Below are 13398 nucleotides of genomic sequence, written 5' to 3'. Positions count from 1 at the left end.
GCCAATTGAATAGCCAAGGTGGCATTGATAAACATGATTATAACCATAGAGGCACTGATACCCCAGGAAAATCCCGTAATTAATTTCAGAACATTTAAGTGTTGAGCGGTTCTACGTTTTAAAAACAGTATGTGATCTCTCCAGAACCTATTGACACACCTATTGACCTAGCTGTGTCCCACAGCTATCATACACATTAACGTTACAGTGTTCATGGATCATCAAAGGTCAAGCAACGCTTGACATATAGCCGGGGTACAGCTTCGGATTTAATTGTGATATTATTTCAGTAGTTTAGCTCTCTGCGTTTTTAAGTTCGATAAAATTTTGGCTCGCAGTTTAAAATGACTATAAATATAGTATATATGCATGCGTATATATAGTATATAGAAATTCACATTGAATTATTTAAGCATTAAAGATCCGGCTTTGACTGTTATGGGCCTTTAATTCCTAAAATATGTAATATTGTAATATTTTGTAATGTAATTTCTCTCTCTATAATACTTTTGTACTATTGCATTGAAAGATAATATTATACTGCAATATTGTAATGTTATTGCAATATTACTGTACTATTACGTGCTATGTAGACTGATATTAACATCCATATATTAAGAACTAAAATATAAAATAAAAAATATAAAAACTGTAAAAGTTAAGAGGGTATTCTAGTTTGGTAAAAAATCGAGGAAAGAGAAAAAGGAAAGAAAAGATATACATTTTATGGACCCGATATAGCAGAATAGGTAATTCATTCCTTCTCTATATGTAAACACTTTGCAAAATACGACAAAATGTAAAAATAAGCTGCTGGAAATAGATGCTTATACCATTTTTTACCATATTTAAAATATTCCAGCAATATTCTCACCATTTTTCGCGCAAATTTACTCTTTAAAAATCTTGTATTTTTCTCTTTTCTTTCTTTTTTCTCTCTTAATTAAAAAATAAATGCATGTTAATATTTAAACGAAATTTACTGTTTGTGTGCTGTTTTTGTCCTCAAAATAAACTAACATTTAAGTAATAAATTTTAAGAATATGATTTTTTTATCGTTTGTTGTTTTTAAATAATTTATTTGTTTATTCTCTATAATCTTTAAAAATAATATATAAGGATATAAACATTATATTAAATAACATGAGATAATAGCCATTTCCTTAACCAAAAGAGACACTCAGATAGAAATGAACCAGATACGAAAACAAAGATGTGAGAAGCGTCACTATCCACTAACGATTTAATGGCTATTAAATTTAACAGTTGTAGAAGAGTTACGTTCAATAGCTCGGTTCTCCTGAAAAGCTCATTTCTTGCGACGGATCACTTTACTCCCTCTCACTATTGAAACAATAAAACTATGCTATTAATAATGACCAAGTGACAAATATGACGGAACTTCCGACGCAGGCCGGAAATTGCTAAATGCGTCGTTATTCCGGTCCGCAGTTCTCATAAATGTGGTCTGCCGTTTTTCGGTTCATAAGATCCTATAGTATTCCATACTGTATATCGTTTCCTTCCGCTTCTTTATTTTTATTCCTATCTTCTTTTTTCTATCGATATATGACGTGCCTAACGGTTTACTTGTAATCACTAAGATGCGAAAGTTCGTGTCATTTTATCGTGAGCCTTCTTGGGTTCTTTTTGTTTCTTATTATTTTGAGATATGTTTAATGCAAAAATGGGTTTTTGCTTTACAGGCTAATTATCATTTGACGTGCACTATAGCTCCTCTGTTTGTATTTTAACGAATCGATGTAACACGGTACACTAATAATAAGGTATTTTAAAAGCTGTTTAATTTTTTTATTTAATTTTATCTTTAACTTTTATGATATATATATACTATTTGAAAGAATATAAGCTCTGGATTATTTTGTACATCTCATTTTTGTATACAAAACAATTAATATATTTGAATTTCAACAATAACAATAATAAATATGTTTAGTGTCTTAAGCCAAAGTAAATTACGCTGTAAAAATTGGAATTTTACTTATTGTGTTAGTAAAATTAGTTATGAAATATCTAATTGTAATTTTTTCAATTAAATACAGGTTATTTCAATTGCAGTAAGAAACGTTTTTAATCACACAGATAAATCACAGTTCTCTTTGATTATTCCCAGATACATAACGATATCCGAGAATAATTGAGGAACGATAGCAAACAGATTCCGCACCCTCCTGTACATGGCACGATCTCTACTTCATTGTCATCTGTCATCGCGCTCGGAACAAATGATCGTCTCAACAGCGAACACACACACACGAACACACATACACACACAAGTGGACAAATCACTCGAGGATTATTCGTCGGAGACAGAGAAGGTGGTTCTCGAGTGTCGCGACTAGATATTTGATCACTGTGACTGAAATTCAATATAATTCACATAACGTCGCATGGATATTCACTAGATACTTGCGATTATTAATCATGAATTTACAATAAATTTACTTTTTGTTGACATTATCAATCTTTTCGATAAATTATTTTTGGTCCGTTAGTATATATCTTTACGGTTTTTTTCTTCAACGCAATTATTTATGTATATGTATTTCGACTTCAATAACTTTGACGATGCAATTTAACAATTACTCTCTTAATATTTATTATAATGAAAGAGGAATGTAAAAATTTGCCAAGTGTACGTGATATTTTTTAAATTTTCGAATTATAAATATTATTAACCATAGAAAATATAAAAGAGATTCCGTATAAATTATTGTATAGATTAGTTATTATATACATATATATATATACATATGTATATACATAATGTTACTCTTTATAAATTAAAAATTAAATTTTATCTACTTCTAGACGTAGCATGTACAAGCATATAATATAATTTGATCTAATTGAATCTAATTTCTGTTAATTATACGTAATACAGTGAATTAATAGTAATTTAAAATTAACTGAGTTAACTTTGATTTCAAAGTGCTTATATCTACATTATTCTATTTTGTCAATGATTCGAGAACGACTAGCCGAAACGATTTAATTTTTACTATTAGGGTAAAATTGATGAAATTGTCCTATTTTTCATATAAAAACTTTTAATTTAGAAATTATAAAGAATATTTTTAAGATTTTTACAGTATAATAAACTGCAATCTTTTCACTTTCTAATATTATACTTTCATAAATTTTTGCATTATAACGTTTTAAATGAGAATTTCTTTCAATACGTTATGATAAGCAACGAGAAAGTCTGATGCCAAAATCACACCATACCTACTGAAATTCCTTATTTAAAACGTTACTGCACAATAATGAAAAATTTTAAAATTATATAAGAAAGGAAAAAATGTATTTTATTATCCTATTGAAAACTTAAGAACATATTTTTAATAATTTCAGAAACACATGATAATTTCAGGAGGTAATTTGAGGAGTTTCTATATATGAAACAAAATAAACACTTCGTCGGTTTATACATTTTTACATAATAATAAATAGAATAAAAATGTAAGAAATGTAAAAATGTTAGGCAACGTATGATTCCAAAGATAAGATTGTGATGCGATTTAACAAACTACAGTATTGTGTAAACTTTTTATTTATTTAACCTACAAACTAAAATGTAAAGCAAACTTTGACCCTATTAATTAATCATTTGTCATGATTAGAATACTATTAGAATTAAATTTAATTCTAATAGTATTCTAATCACTACAAATGATTAAAACTTATGCTATTTGACTTATATTTTCTGCAATTCTGTTATGAAATACGTTGAAAAATAGCAACGCTATCGCGATTTCTTTATTTACGTAAATAACATTTCTATTGCATTTTATGTCATGAGTGTAACGCAGCAGCGTGCAGTACTATATAATTCTTAAGTAATATGTAAAAAAATATGTAAGTATAAACTAATTAAATTTTTTGACATGGTAGCGCAATTTAGAAGTCGATGCGACTTTTTGGTAATTTTATCCTACTTCCAATATTTAAAAAGTACTGCCAAAAATTATTTCTACATTATATGTATAATTAAAAAGATTGCTAAATTTTCTTGCGTACTTGTCCCTTTTTCTCATAAACATATTTCTATTTTTATTCTTGTTGTTAATATTTGAATGAATATCTTTTGAATAAGGATTTAGTATAAACGTATAAATTGATTGTTTAATTTAGAGAGAGAGAGAATGCTCTCAATTTTATAAATTAGAATTATTTCTCTATAAAATATAATAGACATACACGACACTTTATTTGTGATGATTATAAAAACGCTAAAAAATTCTATTATATAAAATAATACATTTCTTATACTAAAATTGAAAAGTAGAAAAAATTAAGAAAAATTAAACATTTTCTAGTCTCACTGAGATTTCAATAAATTTTTATAAAGAATATTATTTTATAAAAAGATTAATAATCTTTTTACATATCATTGTATTTTTTGTTATTATCTATCGCAAAAAAGATAATATATAGGAAGGATTTAATTAATGAAAACTGATGAACTAAATTAGCTACTCTTCTATTTTCGCTATAAAAAACAACTCATCATTAAAACATATTAAAATGATAATGATAGAAAAATTAATATATAATTTCGTTAAAGGAGTAATTGTTGTAACAACTAATAACGCTAGCTCGGCGAGCAAGTTGTTTTTCTTATGATAAATGCGGCTGCTGTAGCAAAAATTTAACACGTGCTTGGATGCACCCAGTTTTGCGCCATGATATATACGCATATACAAGGTCGCCGTGGCTGATCAACGTGAACATTTGCTGCTGTGGAAGTAAAAGTAAAGCCCGATTTAAGCAAGTAAGGATAGCATTATAATTATATACATATAATTTCTTGTACGTATTATTGAGAAAAATTATTATTCATCTCTGTTGCACCCTGTTAACGAGAAAGCATATTTTCTGGACTAAAAGATGTTATTACAAATTGTGAAATCAATTTGTGATAGAATTAGTAATAGCAAAAATTGTATCTCTCTAACATGATTAAAACTTGTTAGTTTATACTACGTGCATCACCTATCCTATAATGCGCATTATCTATCCTGTAAAGGTACAACAATATATTTTTATTTTACCGATATAATTCCGATACCGCGTTTCTTACATATTGTTTACAATATACCAAATTAGAAATAGAATTATGACGGATTCTGCAAATTTAGATCGTCTAAAATAGGCTTAAAAGTTCTATTGCGACAGCAAAGTGTGATAATGCAGCTATCGTATGATAACCTTAGGACTCTTGCGGCATTGCTGCACAAGGTGATCCATCACAAAATAAGAAAAAGTATAAGTGAAAAATAGAAGATATCGAAAAATTAAATCGGAAATCATATTTGCCACGTGTATTTTGTTTAGTATTCTTGGCATGATGTAATATAGAGTTTATTCTCTATTCCTAATTTTTGTAAGTGTTTATATGGATTAAATAAGATTATTAACATACATGCACTTGAACATTTATATAAAAGCAAATACTTTTTTAAGTTAAAGTTATATTTTTCACAATATTTTCATTAAAGATATAATTTAGTTAATACTTTAATTTAATAAATTCCTTTTTTAGCAATAAAATGTTCAACTACTGTGCATTAAACGTATGTATATACATTTTAAATAATATATTACAAAACAAATAATTTTAAATTAACTAAAATATCTAAAGATTCAGAGAATTAAAAATTCACATAAGTCAATAATAATGAGTAAATACAATGTCGGTGCGTAAGATTAAGATTTATGTATTGAATAGCTTATAATTTACAAATATAAAAATCCCAAATGTTTCAATTCACCCTGAATCATCCTCAGTGGGTGAAAAAATTTACAAGAAATAAGTATACATGAAGTCTCGCGTAGATAAAAAATTTCTCTTAACAATCTTGACTTCGAGTAAAATGCTCAACCGTCGTTTCAATAATGTTAATGAGAATAATATTAACAAATAATTCAATTGAAAAATTATACAACTTTTTGTGTCAATATTATTTCCAATAAAATTAAATTACGAAGTTCAAATAGGGTAGTGTATGCGCAATACACGGTACCAACTCCAGCTAGCGCATCGCATAACCTCTCCTACTCATTCCTATCCTCACCTCTACGAATCGTAGCAGAAGGTTACGCGAAGGAACCTTGAAGAACCTGAGCAACCATATCAAAGATTGGGTAATAAATCCCAGTGGAAGACAAAGTCAGAGCAAACGAGGAAGGAAGAAATGGTACTCCGATATAAAGGGATTGGGCAATAGGCCGGTAATCTATTCCTATAAAAAACAATTATACCTCAAAACTTTCAGAAAAATATAAATAAACCTCGGCATGGACGGATAATGCGAAGACGATTTAGGCAAAGGAATTTGGAATTGCTCTCGGTGTGGATGAAAGAGAGCGGCGAAAAACCGGGATGGATCAGATGGATGGAGACTAAACTCTGAGGGAGACCAAAGCTCGAGTTTGGGCTGTAGAGCCATAGAATAGAATAGATAATTAAATATTACGTAGTAATTTTTTTACAGTCGCAATTCTTTTTAAGTTTCTTTTAACAAAAACATTGAAGCAACGATGTTAAAATAATTACTGATATCAAATAATAAACTTCTTAACATAAATTAACATAAACGAAACATAGGTACGTACATATTTTTATTATATACATGTATTTATTAACTTATATTGAAAAATATATTTAATTTTTAATTGCTCTCTTCTCTTCGCTCGACCTCTATTTCTGTTGCATATGCGTGGCTCTATGTTAATTTTGGTAGCTCTTTAACTTTACTTCCTTTTTTCACTCATCCTTATTTTCTTCCCTCTCCCTCTCTCATTCCTCTCTCCCCTGAACTCCTTCAATTTTTCAGCCATCATTTTCCTTCTCTGGTTTCTCTTAATACCTTTCAACATCATTTTCTACCAGCTCTCTTCAGTTTTCTATCTTCCACATGTATTGCCATGTTTCCATCTCCATTTCACAAACTCTATATGTATAATAGTCTCTCCTCCTGATGAATTATCACGGACCTCCTATACTGTTATTCTCCTCCTCTATCCCTGTAATATCCCTGCGCACAGTGATTAACGCGTTTCAGGCTGGAATCAGACTACGTATTGAAAATTGAGATTTTCTAAAAATTGCTGAATAGCACAGCCTACCGCCAAATACAAGCACGCGATGAGATAGAAACGTTCACCGTTATAGACGTGCAATAAGTTGTTTACTACAAGCAGCGTTGGCAACAAAAGAAAATATCTCCCTCCTCTATGGACAGTCGTATCGCGCCGCACGCTTGCATTTGATGGTAGGCTGGGCGGATATGCTTTGATTCGACGATCTTTAGAAATTAATATCTTGTTAATTATTATAAAATTTATAAAATGGTAGATAACTTTTGTATTTAGTTTAGTCCGTTCTATCTGCTCACAAGAGATTATACGGTTATTACTGGACACTCTGCACAGGCTATAGTTTACTTAAAATCCGATAATCAAAGAGTTTTTCATATCGCTGGTGATGAATATGAAAAATTAATAGGATTAAGAATGGCAGATTCATTATGGCGTATTCATAATATACAAAATTGACTGATTTATATAAAATGGAAGCAGTAGCCTTATTGTCCTTGCATTTTAAATGTTGAAATTCATGATATTCACTTTCGCTTCTTTGTATATATTTTGTTAGCTTTCTGTTGTTGTTCTTTATATTCTCTCTTATAAAAAAAAGTATCAAATTTAGTGACGGTTGTATCAAACTCGACGACTTTTTACGATTTTCCGACATCTCATATTTTTTGAAAATTTGTAAATTTTGACCAGACTCGAAATTAGCGATCTCAAGAACCTTCAGATATCATTTTAATATATCTTATATAAGCAACATTTTTTAATTGTATTATAGTACATATTACATAAATTAAAAATTTATCGAATTTTTAATCGCCTCTGTGACCTTTGAAATAAAAAATTTTTACTTTAGATTCGGCTTCGATAATTCATAGTAATAAGTATATTATTAGATATGAAGTTACAAAAAAATTTAGACGTGAGGGTAACTCACGAAACGCATAGCTTTTGTATAGAAAATTCCAATGGAAGCCTCAAAGATATTGAAGTTACAAAAAATCGAAGTGAAAAAAATGAAGGAATACATTTTGTTTACTTTTTTAAAAGGTGTTACATAAATTATAACATTTCGTATATCATGTATAAATATATGTAATAGGTTAGATAACTAATTTATGAAAATTAATATATATAAATTATATTTTTGTGATATTAGATATTCGATGTATGAAATAAAAGTATTCCTGCACACGCGCTTCTTCCAATATAAGCGTATAAAAATTAAAAAATAGAACGGTTATTAATTCTTTTATAGTAATGCGAAATGACACGAATCAATTGAATGACGTGTGAAATCCCGATTGCACTTAAATCAACGCGTACAGTAACACGCTTTTTGCCGGGAAGAAAAATTTCTCTATCGGCTGTAGACGTGGGTTTATTGGTAGATAGGTTGGTTTGCCGGCTGACTGGTTGGTATCGATGTGCAGGCTGGCAAGCGGGCTATGCTGGCTCAGCACTCTCCCTCATACCTCCTCTCTCCTCCTCCTTCGTCCTCCACTACCTTTACTTCCGATTCCGACAGCCATAGCTATAGCCTTAATCTTGTCTGCGAGCTTCATCTCGAAATTCCTCCTTAAACTTAGCCTTCTTAGGAACCGCAGAAGCCGCAGCTATAGTTAATGATTTTTAATTTGTGCGGATGAAGGATAGCTCTTAAAACTAACGTCAAATTTATTTTTGCGTTATTTATTTTTTTATTAGTTGCCCGGCCGGATTTATAAGTCGTATGTGTATATGCGCGCGCGTTTTTGTGTGTGTCTCTATATCTCCTCCTCCCTTCTCTTTCCCTTCACCCCTACACACAGTTATTTTTTATTAAAAATTATTCACTTAAAATATCAATGCTAACTATAAATATAGGAGTGTATATATCTCTTTTAATGATGTGAGGATGGGATGGGGTCGTACGCACAAAAGTGACAGAACTTTTCAACCAATCCTTTGAAAATAAAGACAATAATATGTATATCTAAATCGACTGTCATTCATTTGAGTATTTGTCATTTCTTTAACTCTAGATCGCCATATCGGGATATGGCATACCCAATGCGATTTTTTACATTGCGATTTCAGACTGTGACTTTTTTATATATAATTTAAGAATAAAATATTTTTCATTTGATCCTTGTTTACCCGTTTTTATCTTGCTCTGAGATATCAATTTCGCACGTAACATAAGCTAAAAAATATGCTTTTAAAGATATAACTTGACGAAGTTACAGATTTTGGTGGGATATGGCGGGGAAAGTTATAACTAAAAATAAATATGGTGAGCTGGGGTTAAAGGAATGATAAATACTCAAATGAATGACAGTCAATTTAGACGTACTATTGTCTTTATTTTTAAAAAATTGATTGAAAAGTTCTGTCACTTGTGTGTAAGATCCTATATCCTTGCAGCAGTAAAAGAAATATACGCTCCTGCTCAGTTAGCATTAGTATTTTAAGTAAATACTTTATTGCAATCAAAGATAATTGTGTGGAGGAAGGGGAGGAAAAGAGAAGGAGGAAGGAAGGGATAGAGACACACACAGACACGCGCGCGAATATACACACAACTTATATAAATCCGATCTCTACGCGATACACTTTAGGTTTAGGTATAATATAATAATGCTAGGCAGCGGTACTTTCAAGCCTTATAATTCGAAAAGTATTTAATGAAAAAATATTTTATTATAGTATTTTGAAAAGCTTTTGACACCAACTATTAGGTTCCGGAATAAAAAAAGGATGTTTCATTTAAATTTAATCTTGACAGAGGATTTCAAGGTAACCGCAAGGTCAAATAAATATCAGCAATGTCAACATAATTTGTTGCCCTTGATATTCTACAACTTATTTTGTCTGAATCGTTTTTTCCGTATTTTCCATCTTTTCAACATATTTTCCTGGGGATTATTTGTATATATGTATATATATATATATATATATATATATGTGTATATAAATATAATATATACATATATATACACATATAATGAGATGTAACTGAAAGAAAACTTTTGTTAGTACTTTGATTAATAAGTTTACATTAATATTTGTAATTATTGTTACTCCATAGAAACAGAATTATAAGAAAATTTTGCAAGTTATGACTTTTAAAAACTTAGATTGTAAAATATTCTGTTACAATCAGTTTGTTGTACTAGAAATTACGACACTTTTTGTGCCAAGGAAACCACGCTATTAGCAATTTCAATTATGCGCTTCAACGGGCATAACGAATCGCAGGGTGTACGCACGCGACCGCATTGTAATTAACGGAAGGGATGGTAGAGTATAGTGGCATACTGATTGTAGTCAACTAGACCGTTTCATTCTGCTTCGCATCATTATGCTGATTGCGATATCTATTAATCCGTATTAATCTAGTTATTGTATTGCACAGTAGCAATCCTACATCATTAATTTTTTTTAAACATATATTAAACGTATAATTTAACAAAGATATTGCATTAAATTATTTAAAAAACTTTGTGTGTGTAAAGTAATAAAAGAATCCTAAAAAAAATCATGCTTACAAAAATTTTGTATATTTTATAATTTTAGCTACAAATGTAAAAAAAATAGTATATATGGCGCATTTTATGTTGTAAGACATCTAAAAAATTAAGAATATAGAATTTTTAAAAAATGATCCTGTTAACATATTATATAAGGTAGAAGATAAAAAACGTAAATATTATATATTTTGCGTCCAAAATAATGCGGGGCCGAAATTTTTATTTTTTTATTTCTTTTTTTTGACATTTATAACAAAAATTACAAAACGTAAAAAAATTGTATAGATATAAATTTTTTAAAATATTTTCATAATTTTCAGATAAAAATGTTAATTTTAGAGAGAAAAATTTAATAATATAATATGTTCGTACTTAGTATTTTACAATGCGAGCGGTGTAACACGGTGTCATAGCACAATTGGAACACTTGTATAAGACATCAGTGTTACACCGTGTGTCATCTGTGTTTGCTGTTGGAAAACACCTTTAATAATTTTAGTTTATCAATACATATTGGGTTATGAGAACTAATTGGTATACGATTACAACACCTTTCCATATCTTTCCGAGAGCGATATGCCATAAACAAATCACAGTCTAATTTCTTGAACATTTCGACGCACAAGTGTTATATTTACACTGTTTCTAATCGCTATCATGGTTGCTTCCATGTAATCGTGGATTTAAATAGATTAAGCAAGTTTTATTCCGAATCTATTGAACTTAATAATTTGTTGATCTATAACGTAGTTAATTAACAAACCGTTTTAAAAAATTATTTATAACAAGTTTTCAAAATGCTCTAATTGTGCATAATGTGGCTCGATCAATTACGTGTACTTCCCTGTAGCATCTCTTCATCTACAAAAAAATTAACCTTAACGTAGGGTAAGTATGCCATCGATGGACCGGTGCAACGGATGGACTAATTAAATGTTTTTGTTATTATATGTGATATCGTGTCATTTATGGTGGAGAAATTATAAACTAGTAAAGAAACAGTTGCCATGTTAATTACACTCCCCATACAGCACAGAATTTGCAGTAATATTGCAGAGTTGCTATACAGCAGTGTTGCTGCAATTTTTGTGCTGTAGGGATCAGGTGCAGGTGCAGCGAAGATGTTGCAATTTCGTAAGATACTTTTTTGTGCATTTTAATCTTATTTCCCCGATTTTGCAAAGATTACTAAAACTTTTATTTGATAGAAATATACTTTATTAACCTCAAATCCATTAAAGTTGAAAATATACGCTTTAAAATGAGAATTACTTTACTCTCGGCAAATATTTACATAGGCACATATTACGTGATAATTGATACATTTCCATGAATGGATCAATGATTAATCCATTTCACGTTGAGTGAAACAAATGGATATGGCAATTTATACGGTCATAAGAAATGCTTGCCAATCCAATAATAAAACATAAGATAGTTGTGTGTGTAATTATTTGTTTTATTCTTAACTATTTTATGTTTCTTTATAAAAGTTTATATTTTAGTTTATATTATATTTTATTATTTTACGTAGACAATTTTATGTGATAAATGCAATTAATGTTTACTTTATTTTATAATTTTTTCGATTATTTTATATAAAATATGTATTGTTTAGTTTATAAATTTTAAGATTTGTAAATATAAGAATTCTTTCAAGAATGACTTTAATAAACATCATATTTTCAGTAAACTTTCATTATTTGAAGGTAATTGTTTAATATTCGATTTTTAGGTGGTCCAAATGATGGTCCATCCAATAATTGTAAAAAATAAAATAATGATAAGTTCTCATTCTAATCTCACAAGAATACATTTTCAAAGATAATATTCTGAAAGGAAAAGATTTTCGAAAGTATGTGCACTATACAATTTGTTTTTCGATGTAAAAATATAATTTATATTTTCTTTGTCGTAAAATACGCTTTAAAACTGTGTGAAATTATTATATAATAATGATTTTTAAAATAAAAAGAGCTTTATTCTTCCGATTCTTCTTATAAAGAAATTATGTACAATATAAAACATATATATTTATACAATATCTTTATATTTGTAAAGTTCATACATTATAAATAAACTTAGAAAAATTTAATTGAGAAATTTGTTGAACATTTTATTTACTTTATTATATATTTCAAATATTTATTTTTATATGAGAACATTTTAAATTTCTTAGCAGAATAATATATAAAACATAATTTATTTCCAAAAAATGTAACGACATTATCGATTCGAGTCCAAAAAATTGTTGTATTGAAATATTGATAAAAATATGACAATTACATATTTAATTATACTTAACAAACGCATATACAATTAATCTTTTTGCATCAATCAAATTTTATCAATTTTAGATAATATATATGGCGATATCGCCAAGTACCATGCTCTACGCGACTATAGTGCATCTCTCAGTGAGGGGAAAAATCCCGACACTCGTTATACTGAGAAATCGAGTGGCGTGCAAATATATTGAGTGCGAACGAATGGCCAAGGCAAGAACGGGAAGGAAACGGCGGACAGAGGCTGTCAAATTGCAACGTCGACAAATTCCTTGCGCTCAACAAAATGGCCAAAGTTACTCGCTCGTCACTCGCTTGCTATTTCGAGTTCTTGCTCGACGGCCATTGATAACCGATGATATTTCGTCGTCTAGGTCAACAAGATTCTATCCTGTCGAAATTCTGTATTATCTTGCCGCATTTAGTTAAAGTAAGGATAGACCTTAAAGCCTGAGATCAAGCTTCGTCATCTCGTCACATT

Source organism: Trachymyrmex cornetzi, unplaced genomic scaffold (assembly GCF_001594075.2).
Source record: "Trachymyrmex cornetzi isolate Tcor2-1 unplaced genomic scaffold, Tcor1.1 scaffold16, whole genome shotgun sequence".
NCBI classification, from domain to species: domain Eukaryota; kingdom Metazoa; phylum Arthropoda; class Insecta; order Hymenoptera; family Formicidae; genus Trachymyrmex; species Trachymyrmex cornetzi.
Note: the sequence above shows the minus strand (reverse complement) of the source record.